This window comes from Trachypithecus francoisi, unplaced genomic scaffold (assembly GCF_009764315.1).
Source record: "Trachypithecus francoisi isolate TF-2019V2 unplaced genomic scaffold, Tfra_2.0 Lachesis_group1, whole genome shotgun sequence".
Lineage (NCBI taxonomy): Eukaryota > Metazoa > Chordata > Mammalia > Primates > Cercopithecidae > Trachypithecus > Trachypithecus francoisi.
Genome location: NW_022681454.1, coordinates 24,819,396 through 24,840,581, shown reverse-complemented (window position 1 = coordinate 24,840,581; position 21,186 = coordinate 24,819,396). Strand labels below are relative to the sequence as shown.

General features: G+C 45.2%; 1 long non-coding RNA gene across 2 annotated transcripts; it reads left to right on the top strand.

The window, feature by feature from the left end:
* The first annotated feature begins 4,550 nt into the window (after positions 1-4,550).
* LOC117086306 lies at positions 4,551-20,552 on the top strand. 2 transcript variants are annotated; one of them, XR_004438271.1, is made up of 3 exons: positions 4,551-4,754; positions 18,078-18,167; positions 20,461-20,552. It is a non-coding gene; the product is annotated as an uncharacterized LOC117086306 (long non-coding RNA). The 2 variants fall into 2 exon arrangements; XR_004438272.1 differs by lacking the exon at positions 4,551-4,754 and adding an exon at positions 13,257-13,877.
* The last annotated feature ends 634 nt before the right edge of the window (positions 20,553-21,186 follow it).

Genomic DNA, 21,186 nt, shown 5'->3' with positions numbered 1-21,186 from the left:
TGATGAAGCTGACCCACATCCACCAAGGTTTGAGAGTACCAAATAGCAAACTATTCAAGCAGCCTCTTGCTCCTGAAGTTCTGTCTGCTTAAAAACTGACAGTAGTTGGAAGGGGTGAAAGAGTGCCACAGCAAGGTGGGTATTTTGGTGAGCAGGCACACAGGGGCCTTCCTCTCTGGTTTTCCCCTTCTTTCTTTCCTTCCTTCTTTCTTTCTTTCTTTCTTTCTTTCTTTCTTTCTTTCTTTCTTTCTTTCTTTCTTTCTTTCTTTCTTTGAGACAGGGCTGGCAGGTGCTGTGGCTCACACCAATAATCCCAATACTTTGGGAGGCCAACGTAGGAGGATTGCTTGAGCTCAGGAGTTCTAGGCCGAGCATGGGTGGCTTATGCCTGGATTCCCAGCACTTTGGGAGTTTGAGGTGGGAGGATCACTTGAGGTCAGGAGTTTGAGACCAGCCTGGCCAACAACGTGGTGAAACCCCATCTCTACTAAAAAAAATATATACACACACACACACACACAAATTAGCTGATTGTGGTATTGGGCACCTGTAATCCCAGCTATTTGTGAGGCTGAGGCAGGAGAATCACTTGAACGTGGGAGGCGGAAGTTGCAGTAAGCCAAGATCCCACCACCACACTCCAACCTGGGCAACAGAAGGAGATTCCATCTTAAAAACAAACAAACAAGGGCCGAATGTAGTGGCTCACGCCTGTGATCCCAGCACTTCGGGAGGATGAAGCAGGTGGATCACCTGAGGTCAGGAGTTTGAGACTAGCCTGGCCAACATGGCAAAAACCTGTCTCTACTAAAAACACACAAAAAATTAGCCAGGCATGGTGGAGGGCACCTGTAATCTCAGCTCCTTGGGAGTCTGAGGCAAGAAAATCTCTTGAACCTGGGAGGCAGAGGTTGCAGGGAGCCGAGATTGTGACATTGCACTCCAGCCTGGGCGACAAGAACAAAACTCCGTCTCAGAAAAACAAAAACAAACAAACCAAAAAAACCTGTGATTAAAGGAGTTTGAGGCCAGCCTGGGCAACATAGTGAGACCCCACCTCTACAAAAAAATAAAATTAGCTGGATGTAGTGGTGCATGCCTGTAGGCCCAGTTACTCCAGAGGCTGAGGTGGGAGGATCATTTGAGCCCAGGAGGTTGAGGCTGCAGTGAGAAATGGTGGTGCCACTATGCTCCAGCCTGCATGGCAAAGCGCAATGTTGTCGAGGCTGGAGTGCAGTGGTACCGTCATGGCTCACTGTAGCCTCAAACTCCTGGGCTTAAGCAATCCTCACACCTCTGCCTCTCAAGTAACTGGGACCACAGGCACATGCCACCACGCCTTGCTCCTGGCTTGTTTTCCTTCTTCCAAAAGTTCTGTATTATTCTAGATCATCTCTATTGTGTAGACTCAAAGACCCACCCTGCCCTAGATCTCAATTTGTTAATTTATTCGACATTCACTGGACACCTTCTATCAGCCCCAACACCCTAGGCACTGAGGCTACAGGAGTGAATAAGTCAGACCCAATCTCTGCCCTTCAGGGCTACAGTCTAAAGAGAAACAGACAATTAAACAAGCAAGTGCATTATGATGTCCTGTGGCCTAAGAGAGGAAACTGGGGGTAGAGGAAACCCCAGAGCAGGCAAAGCAACTTCTTGTCATAAGGAAGTCATGGGGGCTTCCCGGAGAAAGTGGCCCCTAAGTCGAGGCTTGACAGGGAGTTGGGATTACTCAAGGAGGAGGCAGAAAGGTGTTGGAGGCAATGGAAGCCACACAATTGAGCAAAGGCCAGACCAGGTCAAGGTCCCTGGAGCAATCGCATTAAAATGAGACACAATTCAGAGTCCAAAAATGCCCCAGTGGGAGACGGGACAGCACACGTTCCCAAGTCCCTGTCTTACTCATAAAATGTTTTATTCTAAATGAAGCTTAGAATCCAGTCAGTACACCTCAGAGCAGACCTACATTTCCATCCTGAGCCCAGAGGATCTTCTGGCTGGAAACCAAAGCAAATTGAGAGCGGCCCATTCATGGGACCCCAGTCGACCACATCCACAGCAGAGAAAAGGGGCTTGTGGCCCATAGACTCGGGGCTATGCCTGCTGGCAGCACAGGAGAAAACACACCAGGGGCTGGAGACCCCAGGGGTCCCCCAGAAGAGGGGTGACAGTATATTTCCCGAAGAGTTCTTTCTCCACCGAGTTTCCTGGATGTATCTCTGGGGTTGATTCCACACATCTCGCCAGTCCAAAATGGGGAGACGCAAGATCTAGCCTTTATGTGTCAAAGGATCTATGTAGCAATGGGGTTCAGCTTCTGCTATGCATGGCTTTAGGGATTGCCAGCACATGCTCCCCCTTTTCCTCCCATCACGGTCAGCTACGATTATGTTTGGTGCAAGCCAAAAAAATTGTATTGCAGCCTGGGCAACAGAGTGAGACCCTGTCTTCAAAACAAACAACCAACCAAAAAATAGAGGGAGAGAGGGTCTTACTATGTTGGCCAGGCTGGTCTGGAAGTCTTAAGCTCATGCCTTGGCCTCCCGAAGTGTTGGGATTACAGGCATGAGCCACTATGCCTGGCCCCGTCTCTGTTAAAACAACAAAAAAAGAAGAGTGAAGCAGGCTGGGTCTGCATCAGAAACGTCTGAAGTTCATACTATAGGTTAGTGAGGGGAAGACAGACCAGGTTCCATCCTAGGCTATAGGCCACAGAACTCAACTTATGTCCGATAAATGATCACTGTGTGCCAGGTAGTTACTATCATTATTATCCCCTTTTACAGATGAGGAAACAAAGGCCCAGAAAGGTCTAGTGACTTGCCCAAAGTCTCACAGCTAGGAAATATACAAGCTGAGATACGGATTCTGGTAATCTGCTACTAGAAGTCAAGGGTTAGAGGTCAGAACTGCAGCTGTTTAAGTCCAGCTGGGAAATCTGATACACACACCTGGTAAATGGGTTTTAAGGATGACATGCATCTTAAATAGCTCTTCATGGCTGAGCTGAGGCAGCTGAGGCTCTGAAGAAAACTTAACAGCTGGAATTGTAAATGTTTGTTGAATGAATTAATGACTGAACCAGGGTTATTTGGGGCCTCATCTTCCTTTCCACATTCTTCCCTTGGCTTCTCTCTTCAAGGATTTTGTCCTCCAATACACTTCTTACATCACTTGTCCACTTCGATAGCCAGGTCTTTCCCTCTCTGACTTCTCTTGTAATTCCCAGCCTCACTGGGAGTCTGGGTTAAAAAGTGTGGCTCTGCCACTCACTAGTTCTGTGACTTGGTGCAGTTTCTTTCTTTTTTTTTTTTTTTTTTTTTGAGATGGAGTTTTGGTTTTGTTGACCAGGCTAGAGTGCAATGGCGCGATCTCGGCTCACTGCAACCTCTGTCCCCCAGGTACAAGCAATTCTCCTGGCTCAGGCTCCCAAGTAGCTGGTATTACAGGTGTGTGCCACAATGCCTGGCTACTTTTTTTTTTTTTTGAGACGGAGTCTTGCTCTGTTGCCCTGTTGCCCAGGCTGGAGTACAATGGTGCGACCTCGGCTCACTGCAACCTCTGCCTCCTGGGTTCAAGTGATTCTCCTGCCACGGCCTCCTGAGCAGCTGGGATTACAGGTGCCCACCACCATGCCCAGCTACTTTTTGTATTTGTAGTAGAGACAGCGTTTCACCATGTTTATCAGGATGGTCTCGAACTCTTGACCTCAGGTGATCCAACTGCCTTGACCTCCCAAAATGCTGGGATTACAGGCATGAGCGACCATGCCCAGCCAGAGTTGGTGAAGTTTCTTAACTCCTCTGAGTCTCTACTTTCTGAACTGCTAAAAAGAAATCGATGACCCTACCCTCTTAGACCAGTGGATCAAATAGAATAACGCAGAGCATCACTTGACAGCATGCCTGTGCCCAGCTCATAGGAGGTATTTGCTCCCCTCCTCTTTAGCTTTCAAGCATAATAAACCTTTGGACTTTCCCTCTATCACTCCACCCATTCAAAGATAATTTCTTGTTTCAATATATCCTGAAGGCACATGTTTCTTTGGTCTCAGCTGAGAACCAATTTTTTTTCCTTTTTTTGAGACAGAGTCTCACTCTGTCGCCCAGGCTGGAGTGTAGTGGCATGATCTTGGCTCACTGCAACCTCTGCCTCCTGGGTTCAAGCAATTCTCCTGCCTCAGCCTCCTCAGTAGCTGGGATTACAGGCAAATGCCACCACATCCAGCTAATTTTTGTATTTTTAGTAGAGACGGGGTTTCATCATATTGGTCAGGCTGGTCTTGAACTCCTGACCTCATGATCCACCCGCCTCGGCCTCCCAAAGTGCTGGGATTACAGGCATGAGCCACCACTCCCGGCCTGGCTGAGAACCAATTGTAAGCCACCACACAAAGTTGCAAAACCATAAAACAATTAGCAATAACTCTGCTATCAAACAATTAATTACCAGGGTGTGTAAATATGTCCCCAAGGCTCCAACTTACAGATTAGTAAGAGTTTTGAAGCTTGCCATTTTTCAAAGGCTTATACAGAATAGTCTCCTGCAAACTCAAGTGGCTGGGAAGCCCAACGGAAGGTTACTTCTACCCGAAGGCCATGTCAGCAGAAAGTGGCCAACAGGTCTTAGGCCTGAAAAAGCTCAGACTGAATTTCAGGAATGACATCTGAAACTGCTGGTTTCTCACAAGGAATAAAAGCTATCTGGGAAGCTGGAGAAGCAGCTTACTGTCTGGGGCAGGGACTTGCAAATGGGTAAGTAGATATCTGGGGAGATTAAGAGCCCAGTGCCGGCCGGGCACGGTGGCTCACTCCTGTAATGCCAGCACTTTGGGAGGCAGAGGTAGCAGATCACTTGAGGTCAGGAGTTTGAGACCAGCCTGGCTAACCTGGTGAAACCCTGTCCCTAGTAAAAACACAAAAAGATTAGCTGGGCATGGTGGCATGTGACTATAATCCCAGCTTTACGAGAGGCTGAGGCAGGAGAATTGCTTGAACCCAGGAGGGGGATGCAATGAGCCGAGCCTGTGTCACTACACTCTAGCCTGGACAACAGAGTGATACTCTGTCTCAAAAAAAAAAAAAAAAAAAAAAAGAATGAGTATAATATTGATTGGGATGGTCTTCAGGCATGGAGCTCAGGTGTTCTGTTTTTCAGACTTTGGCCCAACACATGACCACAGTAGAAGTCAACAAGTCTGAGTTCTTGGAACTGTCTGAAGTTGCTTACTGGTTGGATTGCAGGGCCTTCAGTTCTTTCTTCATTTCTCTGCCAGCTAAGATTTTCCAGATCAGCAGTAGGAATATCAGAAGGTCCCTCTTTCCTGCTTTGACTGAGATAACTCACCAAGGAATCTTTGGATTTCCCCAACATGAAACATTTCAGTCAAACCTGAAGAGAAATTGAGATGTTTGAGAGATTAAAAGAGGACTTAAGATGTCTTGGTTCCGTTCAATTTCTCTTAAGGGTCAACTCTTAATCATAAAGCAAATATGTTAGTATTTTGTAATATATTAGTATTATGTCATTTCTCCACACTTACAACCTTTAAGAAGAAGGACTGAAGATAAGTTAAATGGTTTCTATTTACTCTAACTCAATAACACAGAGTCTGACTAGAAAGTAATCAAAGTGACTTTTAGAATAAACATTCCAGGCAGGTCGCAGTGGCTCACGCCTATAATCCCAGCACTTTGGGAGGCTGAGGCAGGCAGATCACCTGAGGTCAGGAGTTTGAGACCAGCCTGGCCAACATGGTGAAACCCTGTCTCTACTAAAAATACAAAAATTAGCCAAGTGTGGTGGCACACGCCTGTAATCCCAGCTACTCGGGAGGCTGAGGCAGGAGAATCACTTGAACCCAGGAGGCGGAGGTTGCAGTGAGCCGAGATGGTGCCGTTGCACTCCAACCTGGGTGACAGAGTGAGACTCCACCTCCAAAAAAAAAAAAAAGAGAATAAACACTCCCAAACTCTCATAATAGAGCAAGTAATGGCTTTGGAGTGGATGCCTTCAGAGCACATGTACCAATCTGGAAAGTTGTTTTAGCTCAAAACACATTCTGCAGCCCCCTCCGTCAAGATCGCCTTCAAGGCTAATTTACAACACACAAGTGAAAATCTACTTTTGACTCCACATAGAGTTATATGGCTTGTCTACTCCATACTAATCCCTAGATTTGGCCACAGATGGTTTGTGTCTGTTTCTGAAAATCAAATCTACTTCCAAAGGACGAAAATTTATCATTCCCCCAAAGACATATGGAAATTTAAAAATGCAATGCAGGCTCTGAAGGTAATTCTCAAGCACCGCTGCTAAAGTGTGAACAATAGAAGCATTGTTTGAAAGTCAGGGTTTCCCAGGTGGTGACTTTGAAGACCACACACTTCATGTGTATGCACTGGGTCACAAAATGCCAGACCTAGAAGAGGCCTTGAAGACAGGAGCAGGGACTAGGTGGACAGCATCCTTAGACTTTGTGTCCCAGGTCCCTCACCCTCCTCATCCTCATCCCAGCCTTGCATCAACATTTTCTAGCGCACATTTAAGCCGCCTCCCTCCACCCCATCCCATTCATGGCTTTGTTAAGAGCATCAATCATGTTATTTTATATCACATCTCATGAATGTGGTTCTAAACAATGATAATAGGAGTTGAAAGAGAAAACCAGCTTGCAGGTTTATGTTGGATTTAGTGCCTTCCACAGCCTAGTAAGATACTCAATAATGTTGACAAAATGAACTTGAGATGTGATACTAAGAAATATCTTTTAGCTATGGAATATATCATCACTGTTATCAGTGCCAGTGCTCACCACTGCATTGCAGACTGTGGTGGGAATTACAAATGCCATGCTATTAAACCACCTCAGATAGATGTCTGGTGAATTTTTGTAAAGCTTCAACTATTTCTGGTATTGATTTTCCCGAATAAGGGGCTATTACCAAGAACTGTAAAGTACTCTGCTCAGTAGATAACCATTAAAATCTAATCCCTGCCAAGTCACAGAGAGAAGAGATGGGAAAATGTGCTTTGTCAGAGGCTGGTGGAAGTCAGCTGCAGGAAGAATTTGGGGCCAAACCTTAGGAAGAGCTCAAGTTATCAAAAGCAAAATCATCAGCCGCATGCAACAGTGAATTGGCCATCCTAGAAGTATTCCAATAGAGGTCAGATGACCCCTTTTTGGGAGATAGTGTCTATAGAGGAGCTTCTACAATAAGCTACAGAGCTCCTTGGTCCCCCTCAGAGGCTGAGTTTTTAGGATTCTATAACATGGATTACAAGATAAGGATCTATATGATACAGACATCAACACATTCCTTGACTAAATCATTATCCTCTTTTATTCTGTTTTGATAGAACAATTTTTCTTTAGCTTCTTTCTTTCCTTCCTTCCTTCCTTTTTTTTTGAGACAGGGTCTTGCTCTGTTGTCCAGGCTAGCGTGCAGTGGTACAATCTTGGTTCACTGCAACCTCTGCCTCCCAGGTTCAAGCAATTCTCATGCCTCAGTCTCCCAAGTAGCTAAGACTGCAGACACGCACCACCATGCCTGGCTAATTTTTGAATATTTTGTAGAGATTGGGTTTCACTAATTGGCCAGGCTGGTCTTGAACTCCTGACCTCAGGTAATCTGCCTGCCTTGGCCTCCCAGAGTGTTGGAGTTACAGGTGTGAGCCACTGCACCCAGCAGCTTTTTTTTTTTTTCAATCAAAGCTCTAATCCCGTTCACTAAAAGAGTCCTTCTGATTAACCAAGTAAGGTATTGACTTCATACCCACTTCCCAACTCAATCAGAACAGTCTTTGCCTTTTCTTCAGGATTTCTAAACAGCAATAGACATTCACAGGGAAGGAAATGAGCATCTTGTTAAATCTTCACAAATACTCCGATAAGCAAAAATTCAAGTCCATGTTATGCAAACAAGGAAACTGTGGATGAAGGAGGTCTCAAGATCTCACAGCTAGCAAAAGCTAGAGTGGGCACTCCTATGCAGGCCAGCATGGTTTCCAAGTACATGCTCTTTCCATTATACCAGGATGTCCCCTGTGTCCACTGTGTGTATAAACACTGCACTGAGTCATCCAATCCACATATTGTTATTTCAGTTTTTGTCGATGCATAGACACTCTTCACAATATGATTCTTTTGTATTTTTTATTTTTCTGAGACAGAATTTCGCCCCTGTTGCCCAGGCTGGAGTGCAATGGTGTGATCTCAGCTCACTGCAACCTTCTCTTCTCAGGTTCAAGCGATTCTCCTGCCTCAGCCTCCTGAGTAGCTGGGATTACAGGCATGCGCCACCACGCCCAGTTAATTTTTGTACTTTTAGTAGAGACGGGGTTTCACCTTGTTGGTCAGGCTGGTCTGAAACTGCTGACCTCATGTGACCCACCCGTCTCAGTCTCCCAAAGTGGTGGGATTACAGGCATGAGCCACTGCGCCCGGCACACAATACAATTCTATGCTAGCCGTGAAAGGTCATCTAGTGGTAGCATTATGCCGAGCAAGGCCCTGGGAGCTTACTGTAACACACTCATGGTTCACTAGCAGGAAATACTGTTGTCATCTCCATTTCTAAAATACGAAAAATTAGCCAGGCGTGCCAGCATGCACCTGTAATCCCAGCTGCGTGGAGGCTGAGACAGGAGAATCGCTTAAACCTGGGAGGCAGACATTGCTGTGAGCCGAGATCGTGCCACTGCACTCCAGCCTGGGCGACAGAGCAAGATTCCATCTAAAAAAACAAAAACAACAACAACAAAAAACTGAGGCGTAGGGAGTTTAGGTGACTTGCACAAGTCACATGGCTAGTAAGTAGTAAAAAGAGGGTTTGAGCCAGGTGTAATGGCTCACACCTGTAATCCCAACACCTTGGGAGACCAAGGCGGGAGACTGCTTGAGCCCAGGCTGTGTTAGTGCCACTGCACTCCAGGCTGGGTGACAGAGCAAGAGCCTGTCTCAAACAAAACAAAACAAAACAAAACAAAAACAAAAAGAGGGTTTGAACCCAGACATTCTGTCATCCGTATCCTTCTCTGCCTTAACCACTAAACGATACTGCCTCTACCCTACTTGAGGAGGAAGAGTCACTTTGCATTTTAATAAAGCATCCACATTATTAACATAGTGTCATATTCATAACAGGAAATTAATAAATATGCTACGAATTGGTAACGGGGGGAGACGATCATGGAAAGGAGGAAATAACTAATTACTAGGTGGGCAGGTAGTCAGAATGGTCTGGTGGACTGTCAGAGATCAAAGATGTTTGGCTGGGCAAAGTGGCTCACACCTGTAATCCCAGCACTTTGGGAGGCTGAGGCAGGCGGATCACCTGAGGTCAGGAGTTCAAGACCAGCCTGGCCAACATAGTGAAACCCTGTACTACTAAAAACACAAAAATTAACCGGGTGTGGTGGCACACACCTGTAATCCAAGCTACTGGGGAGGCTGAAGCAAAAGAATTGCTTGAACCTGGGAAGCCAAGGTTGCAGTGAGCTGATATCACGCCCTTGTACTCCAGCCTGGGTGATAAGAGCCAAATGCCGTTTCAAAACAAACAAACAAACAGACAAACAAAAAACCAACCGCAGAGTCAAAAGCCTTTGAGAGAAAGCTGTGGTTATCCAAATGCAGTGTTGCCTTCTTGTTCCAGAAAACTGAACTGAGGGGCTGGAAAGAGGGAAGAACTCCTGGGCACCCTCTCAGATCTGAAAAACTGGCCCTGCCTGTTTGATCTAACGCCTTTGAAAGGTTAAATCAGCTCCTTTGGCTCTCCAAGCATTCATTCAACAACAATAAAAAAAAATTTTTTTTGAGACAAATTCCTGCTCTGACTCTCAGGCTGGAGTTTAGTGGCACCGTCATGGCTCACTGCAGCCTCAACCGACTGGGCTCAAATGATCCTCCCACCTCAGCCTCCCAAAGTGCTAGAATTACAGGCATGCGCCACCACGTCCGGACATTCAACAAATATTTGCTGAGAGATAACTCCATGCCAGGCACTGGGAACAAGCAAAGGCCCAAATACAGCCCCTGCCTCATGGAGCTTACATCAGAGGAGTCATGAGTAGACTATGATACCTCAGGTGAGGCTAATTGCTATGAAGGTAAACAAAGCCATACTGAGAGTAACAGGAGAGGAGTGCGTTTTAAATAGAGTACTCAGGCCAGGTGCAGTGGCTCATGCTTGTAATCCCAGCACCTTGGGAGGCCGAGGCGTGCAGATCACTTGAGGTCACAAGGTCGAGACCAGCCTGGACAACATGGCAAAATCACGGTGGCACGTGCCTGTAGTTCCAGCTACTAAAGAGGCTGAGGCAAGACAATCGCTTGAGGCCAGGCGCAGTGGCTAACGCCTGCAATCCCAGCACTTTCGGAGGCTGAGGCAGGCAAATCACGAGGTCAGGAGTTTGAGACCAGCCTGGCCAACATGGTGAAACCCCGTCTCTACTAAAAATACAAAAATTAGCCGGGTGTGATGGTGCGTGCCTGTAATCCCAGCTATTCAGGACACTGAGGCAGGAGAATCACTTGAACCCGGGAGGTGGAGGTTACAGTGAGCCAAGATCGCACCATTGCACTCCAGCCCAGCTGACAGAGTGAGACTCTGTCTCAAAAAAAAAAAAAAAAAAAGAGAGAGAGAGAGAGAGAAACACATCATTAGGCAATTTCGTCATTGTGTGATCATCCTAGAGTGTACTTTCACAAACCTAGATGGCGTAGCCTGCTACACACCTAGGATATATGGTACAGCTACAAACCCATACAGCATGTGACTGTACTGAATACTGTAGGCAACTGTAACACAATCAGAAGTATTTATGTATCTAAACAAAGGCAGTAGTAACACAATGGGAAGTATTTGTGTATCTAAACATAGAAAAGGTACTGTGAAAATACAGTATTATAATCTTATGGGACCACAATCATATATGCAGTCCATTGTTGACATGACTGTATATATTTCACTTACTTAGAAAATTGTAATATATATATATTTTCACTTAACTTAAAAAATATATATTTTATTAAAATACATATTTTATATATACTTTTATATGAAAAAATGTGTATATTTCACTTACTTGAAAAGACATCAAACGAAGCAATTAAGAATTTTTTTTAATTTTTATTTTTATTTTATTTATTTATTTAATTTTTTTTTTTTTTGAGACGGAGTCTCGCTCTGTCGCCCGGACTGGAGTGCAGTGGCGCGATCTCAGCTCACTGCAAGCTCCGCCTCCCAGGTTCCCACCATTCTCCTGCCTCAGCCTCCCGAGTAGCTGGGATTACAGGCGCCCGCCACCTCGCCCGGCTAGTTTTTTACATTTTTAGTAGAGACGGGGTTTCACTGTGTTAGCCAGGATGGTCTCGATCTCCTGACCTCGTGATCCACCCGTCTCGGCCTCCCAAAGTGCTGGGATTACAGGCTTGAGCCACCGCGCCCGGCCAGCAATTAATAATTTAAGGCCAGGTATGGTGGCTCATACCTGTAATCCCAGCACTTGGGAGGCCGAGGCAGGTGGATCACCTGAGGTCAGAAGTTCAAGACCAGTCTAGCCAACATAGTGAAATCCTGTTACTACTAAAAATACAAAATTAGCCTGGCATGGTGGCACACGCCTGTAGTCCCAGCTACTTAGGAGGCTGAGGCAAGAGAATCGCTTGAACCTGGAAGGTGGAGGTTGCAGTGAGCTGAGATCACACCACTGCACTCCAGCCTGGGCAACAGAGCAAGACTCTGTCTCAAAAAATAAATTAAAAAAGAAAAAGAATTTAAGAACTGGGTTCTTGAGTCAGGCAGCCAACCTTTCGCCTGAATCCTTCCTACTCTCTCTCTGTGTGGCTTAGGTAGAAATATATTCCTTTATTTTTATTTTATCTTTTTTTTTCCTGCCACCCATTCTTTGCAGAAACATATTCCTTTAACACTCCATTTTCGAGTTTGTAAAATAGAACTAACAAGAGTGCTAGCCAGGCACGGTGCCTCCACCTGTAATCCCAGCACTTTGGGAGGCCAAGGCAGGAGGATCACTTGAGGTCAGGAGTGTCAGACCAGCCCGGCCAACATGGTGAGACCCCGTCTCTACTAAAAATACAAAATTTAGCCAGGTGTGGTGGCAGGCACCTGTAATCCCAGCTACTCGGGAGGCTGAGGCAGGAGAATCACTTGAACCTGGGAGGCAGAGGCTACAGTGAGCTGAAATCATGCCACTGCACTCTAGCCTGGGTGATAGAGCCAGACTGTCTTAAAAAAAAAAAAAAGAAAGAAAAGAAAAGTGCCTATGGAATGAGGTTATCAGGTTGCTGTAAGTATGCACAGAACAGCTGCTCAATAAATGGTAGCTACTATATTATTATCACTATTATTAATATTAAATACCTACTCTCTGTCCAACATTTTGCATATATTACCTCTATTCATTACCAAGAACCATGAAAGATAAATATTATTATCCTGAAACACAGATGGAAAAAAATCCCTCAGCTGGAGAGGTTGAGGAATTTGCCCAAGGAGAAGGGACAGCTCTCAGGAAAATCCTTCAATGGCCCTAGGTTCCCATGACCACACCCACCGAGACTGCCTTCTCCAGGGAGCATATGTGAGTAACAGCCTGTGGCTTCCGTTGTCTTTTCTTGCCGGCACACGCTGCATTACGACTCTCTCTTTGTTTAGAAATCAGTCTCCTTAATTTGTACTTGGTGTCAGGGTTCTTTCTTTGTTTAGAAATCACTGTGCTTTGATTAGTTTGTTTCTATTAAAGAACAAGAAATCCTTTGTCCTCGAGGTCCAAATGACATAAGAGTTGTGACTGCATGGCCCCAGGCACGTTCTGCCCCATGATGGTAATAAAAGGAGTTGGGACCTCTGCCCTGTCAGAGCAGTAACCCATTGGGTCTTGGCAGGAGGGCCAGGCCGCACTCTGTCTTCATCCCAGACATTGAGAGTAGTGGCAGGTGGAAGGTGCCTCAATAGGAAGGATGAAAGCAGCAAAACTGCTATTTGCATATGAGAAGGAATAAAAGACAAGGGAAATCCCTTTTCTTTTCTTTTTGTTTTTTTTTTTTTTTTTTTGAGATAGCGTCTTGCTCTGTCGCCTAGGCTGGAGTGAAGTGGCATGATCTCGGCTTACTGCAGCCTCCACCTCCTGGGTTCAAGTGATTCTCCTGGCTCAGCCTCCCGAGTAGCTTGGATTACAGGTGCAGCCACCACTCCTGGCTAATTTTTGTATTTTTGTAGAGTTTCACCATGTTGGCCAGGCTGGTCTCGAACTCCTCACCTCAACTGATCCGCCCACCTCAGGTTCCCAAAGTGCTGGGATTACAGGGGCGAGCCACCACACCTGGTGGGAAACCCTTTCTCTATCCTTTGGGGCCATCTCCTTGAAATGAAACGAATTAAAGGAGGGTGTGGCCCCAAGGGGAGAGAACCCCAGTTTGACAGAGCCTGGAGTGTCAAGGTTCCACCATTATGACACATGGAGTCAGGACACCAGGCCAGGGTTCTTGGGCCTCTTAGTACCATACTTCACTGCCACCTAATCCTGAGATTCTGGAATAGTGTCCTGTAAAAGATGAGCCACATTCAAACAACAATTTGAACCCAGCCCAAGCTCTTGTATACTCTTAACTACTACGAGATCAATAACTTCCACAATTCTCTCATTCTAAACATGAAATAATTTGCTCACTGGACAAAGAGCCATTCACCTGTTCCTTTGTTCACTCAGTAAATATGCATAGGATCGTATGATGTGTCAGGCATGGTTCTCAGTGCGGGGACTATAGCAGTGGACACCACAGACAGAAATCCCTGCCCCATGGGGCCCATGTGCCGTCAGGAACAGACCAACGATAATAAATACACAAATAAGTAAGTTATATTGGATATTGGAGATAACAAGACATAAAAATTGAAAAGGAGAGAGAGAAAAAAAAGGTGGAATGAATCCAGGCTTGGTGGCGCATGCCTGTCGTCCCAGCAACTACTAGAAAGGCTGACGTGGGAGAATTGCTGGAGGCCAAGAGTTCAAGACAAGCCTGGGCAAGTAGCAAGATCCCATCTCTACTTTTTTTTTTTTTTTTTGAGAAAGAGTCTCACTCTATAGCCCAGGCTGGAGTAAAGTGTTGTGATCATGGCTCACTGCAACCTCCGCCCCCCGAGTTCAAGCGATTCTCCTGCCTCAGCCTCCTGAGTAGCTGGGATTACAGGCATGCACCACCACGCCCGGCTAATTTTTGTACTTTTAGTAGAGATAGGGTTTCAGCATGTTGGCAAGGCTGGTCTTGAACTCCTGACCTCAAGTGATCCACCCACCTCGGCCTCCCAAAGTGCTAGGATTATAGGTGTAAGCCACCATGCCCAGTCCCCTGTCTCTATTTTTTAGGATATGGGGGATGAAAGGGATTGAGGATACAGTGGTAGCTGATGTTTTCAGGAGGGAAGTTGGGATTGGCCACTTGGAGAGGGCACATTTAGATCTGGAGACTGTAAGGGAGTCAGCCATGTGCACACCAGGGAAAAGACTCAAGTAGACTTACAAAAACTGGGCGTGTGACTCACATTTTGTAAGTCTGATCCTACTTTTCCACTGTGTTACATAATAACTGAAGAGATATATTCCCAAAGAGGGAGAAATGATTCAAAGAGTAATAAAATAGAAATCATCATTGATGCAGGGAATATGGGAACATATGTTTTAAAGCTAAGTGACAGCATTTAACTAAAATCTAAACCATAATTCTTAATCAGTCCCTCCTGAAAATGCCTTGCTAAAGAGATGTGCACATAGTAGTAACTGAGGAGACATTCAAAGCTAAATGCTCTTCTTTCAGGAAGAACTTGGGGCTTGCTTTTCTTTTGCAAAAGGAACTTTTCAGAAATGTCTTGCAGGTGTCTCTCCCAAACACTGAAAAGGACACAACCTCTCACCCGTGGTTCCCTTGGCTGAGTCTAAACCATGGGCACACAGTTAGGCAAATCCAAACTAAGGAACACTGTGAAAAACAACTGGCCTGAACTCTTCAAAAATGTTAATGTCATAAAAGATATAGATAGCTAGATAGCTAGATAGATAGCTAGCTAGCTAGCTAGATAGATAGATAGGCTGGGAGAACTGTTCAAGAATAAAGGAAGCTAAAATGACATAAATCACACAACAAAATACAATGCCTGATCCTTCATTGGATATGCTGAATTAACGTTTTTCTTGAAAAACCTAAACAGCTATAAAAGACATCATTGAAACAACTGGAGAAAAGTGATTATGGACTATATGTTATTTTTATTTATTTATTTATTTATTTTTGAGACAGAGTCTCGCTCTGTCTCCAGGCTGGAGTGCAGAGGCATGATCTCAGCTCACTGCAGCCACCACCTCCCAGGTTTAAGTGATCTCAAGCCTCAGCCTCCCAAGTAGCTGGAATTACAGGTGTTCACCACCATGCCCAGCTAAATTTTGTATTTTTAATACAGACAGCATTTCACCATGTTGGCCAGGCCGGTCTTCAACTCCTGGCCTCAAGTGCTCTGCCCACCTCGGCTTCCCAAAGTGCCACTATATGTTAAATAATAGCATCTAACGATTACCAAATTTACTGAGTAACAATTTATCGTGTTTCTGAGGGAGAATGCCTCTGTTGTTAGGAGATGCATGCTGAAGTGTTTAGGGAGATAGTCTTATGATTTCTGCAGGCTATTCTCAAAAGGCTCAGCAAAACCAAACAAACATAAATAAACAAGAGTGTATACATGTACAAAGAGAGAGAGAGAAGAAACCTGGCAAAAATGTTAACAGTTGGTAAATTTAGGAGAAGAGTATAGAGGCATTCATCATCCTATTCTTGCAATTTATTTGAAGATGTAAACTTCTCATTAAAATTTTTTGAGACAGGATCTGTCTTTGTTGCCTGTGGCTGAAGTGCAGCGGCACTATTTGTAACTCACTGCAGCCTCAAACTCCTGAGCTCAAGCCATCCTCCTGCCTCAGCTTCCTGAGTAGCTGGGACCAAAGGCACGTGCCATTTTTCTTTTAAAGTTGGGGAGAAGGAATCCTTCAACCAGTCTTCGCTCTGTCTAGACTTCCTTGCAGTGTTTTTTCTCACTGTATGACTTTATTGTTGCCTTATATCCATTTTTTTTTTTTTTCCTTTTTGAGATGGAGTTTCACTCTGTCACCCAGGCTGGAGTGCAATGGCATAATCTCTGCTCACTACAACTTCTGCCTCCCAGGTTCTAGCGATTCTCTCACCTCAGCCTCCTGCGTAGCTGGGATCACAGGCACACACCACCATACCTGGCTAATTTTTGAATTTTTTTTGTTAGAGATGGGGTTTCACCATGTTGGCCAGGCTGGTCTTGAACTCCTGGCCACTCATCTCGGCCTTCCAAAGTGCTGGGATTATAGGTGTGAGTCATAGCACCTGGCCTGCCTTACATCCTTTTTGCAGTAAGGATTGTGGGACATAAATAATTTAAAAATAGCAGCTTCTTTCCAGACTTTTTTAATTTATTTTATTTTATTTGGTCTTTCCAGACATTTTTAGTAGCGAACATGTGATTTAAAAAAAAAAAAAATTAGCCGCCTTGCCATTTAAAGTAAAAATACCTACTATAAAAAAGACACAGCTATAGGATAGGCACAGTGGCTAACGCCTGTAATCCCAGCACTTTGAGAGGCTGTGGCGAGTGGATCCCTTGAAGTCAGGAGTTCAAGACCAGCCTGGCCAACATGGCGAAACCTCGTCTCTACTAAAAATACAAAATTAGCTGGGCGTGGTGGCGCATGCCTGTAATCCCAGCTACTTAGGAGGTTGAGGCAGGAGAATCACTTGAACCCGGGAGGTGGAGGCTGCAGTGAGCCAAGATCATGCCATTTCATCCAGCCTGGGTGACAGATTGAGACTCTGCCAAAAAAAAAAAAGGATACAGCTACAGAGGCAAACACCAGGAGAGTGGCTGCCAAGGATTGGGATGGGAGAGAGATTGACTACAAAGGGGCGTGAGGGAACTTTAGGGGGAATGATGAAATATTATCTATCTATTATCTATCACAATTGTGGTGATAGTGGTACAGCTTACATTTGTTAAAACTTTAGATGTGTAGACCTAAGAAATGCAAATTTTACTGTGGCAAATTATGCCTCAGTAAACCCGACTTAAACATACACACACACACACACAACAACAACAACAACAACAACTGTTTCTCAACAGATTGAGATGAGTCTGTATTAGAAACTTGTTCTAGGCCGGGTATAGTGGCTCACATCTGTAATCTCAGAACTTTGGGAGATCAAGTTGGGAGCACTACTTGAGGCTAGGAGTTGGAGACCAGACCGGGAAACATAGTGATACCCCGTCTCTAAAAAAATTAAGAAATTAGCCAGGCATGGTTCTAGCTACTCAAGAGGCTGGGATCACTTCAGCCCAAGAAGTCTAAGGCTTCAGTGAGCTGTGATTGTGCCACTACACTCCATCCTGGGTAACAGAGTGAGATTCCGTTGCTTAAGGAAAAAACAGAAACAAAAACAAACAAAAAAGTTGTTCTAAACGAAGCCTTACAATTGGTACTCTCCTTAAAAGGCAGAGGAAAGAAGATAGAAGTTTTTAACAGCAAAAGCATTTTCTGAATGTTTGAAAAATGCACACAGCATAAGCTCTTCATTGTCTGGGGCTGTTTGGAAGTCTAAATTAGTAGAGTAAATCTCAACTCTCTGAAGCAGACAGGAGGCACTTTCAGGTCCCTATCGTAAGCTCAACTGGACTCCATTGATCAGGTTAAGACCCTTTAGGGATCTGCTGTATGGAAGAAATGGAACAGTTTTATTTACCAAATCAATATGTTGGTATGCAAATGAGGGTCTCTGGGGTGGTGAAAAACAGATTACTCTCAGAAAGATCAAAAACTTCATCTGCAACATCTTTTGGACCATTAGGCATTGCACACTTATAGAACAGGCTGGATTCAAGTCCACCGCCTCTCCCCCAGGGCTAGGCATGTAGAATACTCAAGCCAGTAACTTATAGTCAATGCCTTTGTTCAAAGCCGGAACGCTTGGTTCTGCATTGCAGGAACGGTGAAGACAGCATCTCCTTCCTCTGAAGATTCTGTTCGGAATGGATAAAGTTTCAGCATTCTCCCTGGATGGGGCAGCTTAGCAGGTGAGTTCCTGACATTTCTGAGTAGACATGGGACTCCTCCTTCCTCCAGTCCTAAACTGCACACCAACTTCACTGGTCAGAGAAGCAGGCACCACACCCCACACCTTTGCATCCAGGTGACAAACAGCCAGCACTTCTTCTAGGTGAGTTGAAGTGTTTCCAAGAGTGTGGAAGGTGAACAGCACCAGGGATTAGTGTCTAGGCTCCGGACTCAGTGTCTGAATTTGATTCCACCATCTTGGGCCCTTAAGCAAGTCAATATCCCTACACTTGCCTGCATTTTGCCATCTGTAAAATGGCAATGATAATACTAACAGCAAATGCTTGCATGTATCTTCTTCCAATCAGACACGGTTCTGAGCACTTTACATATACCAGCCAGAGAATCCTCACATAGCAATAGTTGAAGTCAGTAGTATTATTCTCCTCCCGCTCCCCTCCTCTCAGTGAGGAATAAATAAATTCTTACCATGAAGGGCTTGGAAATAGTTCAGGGCCCAAAACACTGAATAAGTTTCAGCTATTATTACTTGAGATGGTTTCAAAGGTCACATGGATAAGCATTTTTAGGTCCAGAGATGTGCATTTATAAAAATAAATGCAGGCCAGGCATGGTGGCTCATGCCTGTAACCACAGCATTTTGGGAGGCCGAGGTGGGCGGATCATCTGAGGTTGGTCGGGAGTTCAAGACCAGCCTGGCCAACGTGGCAAAACCCCGTCTCTGCTAAAAATACAACAAATTAGCCAGGTGTGGTGGGCACACCTGTAATTCCAGCTACTTGGGAGGCCGAGGCATGAGAATCGCTTGAACCTGGGAGACCAAGGTTGCGGTGAGCCGAGTTCATGCAACTGTGCTCCAGCCTGGGTGACAGAGCAAGACTCTGTCTCAAAAAAGAAAAAATTAAAATAAAATAAAGAGATTCTGCAAAAATTACAAAGGTGGAATGCAAATGCCCAAACACTGGAAAATACTGCTCTAGATCCAAAACAGCCAAAATGGTGCCTGCTTTTATTTACGTATTTATTATTTATTTATTTATTTTAGAGATAGGGTCTCTCTCTGTTACCCAGGCTGGGGTGCAGTGGTGCCATGATAGTTCACTGCAGCCTCAATTCCTGGGCTCAAGTGATCCTCCCACCTTGGCCTCCCAAAATACTGGGATTACAGGTGTGAGTAGCCACCCTGCCCAGCCAGTGCCTGCTTTTAGTGGCTGTCTTCCCTTCTCTCCTCCCTTACAAATGTCCACCTCCCTGTGGTCCAGCAGGCAAGAAAGAAGTCAACTGAATTTCTTCTAGAGAAATTATAGAAAGAAAGAAAGAGAGAGAGAGAGAGGCTGGGCGTGGTGACTCACACCTATAATCCCAGCACTTTGGGAGGCCGAGATGGGTGAACAGGTGGATGACTTGAGGCCAGGAGTTCAAGAGACCAGCCTGGCCAATATGGTGAAACCCTGTCTCTAAAAAAAAATACAAAAATTAGCACAGCATGGTGGCACACGCCTATAGTCCCCACTACTCGGGAGGCTGAGACAGGAGAATCAATTCAACCTGGGAAGCAGAGGTTGCAGTGAGCTGAGATCACACCATGGCACTTCAACCTGAACAACGGAGCAAGATACTGTCTCAAATGAATAAATAAATGATAATAAGAGAAAGGAAGGAAGGAAGGAAGGAAGGAGGGGAGGGAAAGAAGAAAGAAAGAGAAAGAAAGAAAGAAAGAAAGAAAAAAGAAAGAAAGAAAGAAAGAAAGAAAGAAAGAAAGAAAGAAAAAGGACAGGACAGGAAAGGAAAGGAAAGGAAAGGAAAGGAAAGGAAAGGAAAGGAAAGAAAGGAAAGGAAGGAAAGGAAAGACAGAGAAAGAAAGAAAGAAGTTGACTGAGACATGGCCCATTCCCTCCCTGGAACCAGCCTCTTCTTTCCAGCTCAAGGGTCAAGACTGTGTCCCCAGGAAGAAGCAAGGCTGTGTTTTCCACACCCTTATCTAGAGGTGAGCCAGCAGAAGCTCCTCCCAGACCGCATCTATCAGACAGACTGCTTGGGTGAGGAACCAAGGGAGGAGACACCACCTGTCCCCACTAATGACAGAAGACCTGGCAGCCTGAAGCCCTAATATTGGCTCTGGCCCTTTAAGATCCCACCCCACTTAACTGTAACACCCCCCTTCTCCAGGAAATTGGCAAGGACCCTTGGGCTGTTGGCCTTAGCTCTTGGAGACAGCGGGACAGAGTTGGCAGGACTGCCTCCGCTGCTTTGAAAATATTTAACAATAGGTAACTTTGGCATTTCGAGCAGGTCTTGGATCACAGGAGTTGTGGAGGCCCTGGGAGATGTAGAAAAGGCATGGTGAAAGGTTTTGTTTTGCCCAGAAGGAAAGCATGTGGATGTCTGAGGAGGAAATCAGGAAGAGCTTCTGAGTGTTCACAGAACGCCGCCTCTACCTTGTAGCTGCCCACGCGGAATCGTTCAATCTCTCATCTGACATCACCTTCACAGAGTCAGTTTCATTCGCAAGGAAAACACTGACCAAAAAAAAAAAAAAAAAAAAAAACCACACACAACAACAACAACCGGAAGTAACTTTCTTTTAAAGGGCTCCAAACCTCCTGCTACCAAAAACTAGAATTCCCTGTCTCTCTGGTTTCCTGTCCTCCCGACCCAAGCTTTAGTTGTGGTTTTCACTTTTCCAACGACACTGAAGGCAGCCCCAGGAGTAACTTTCTTGCCTTAACCTCTGCAGACACAAGCTTCAGGCTCATATTTTGGCTCTGTGAAGTGCTTTTCACGCATCCTCTCATGCAAACCTCACGACAAGCTTGTGAGTTTGGGTCTCTAGTTTTTACCCTGTGTTACAAATGAGGAAACGGAAGTGCAAAGGGCTTGAACAACTCGCCACAAATCGTGATGCCATTTAAAAGAAGGAGTGGGATTTGAACTCAAGACTGTGCCCCAAAAACTGTTCCTGCCGTGCCAGATGGCATCTCTAGGGGTGGGATAAGTGGATAAGGATGACAGAAATAC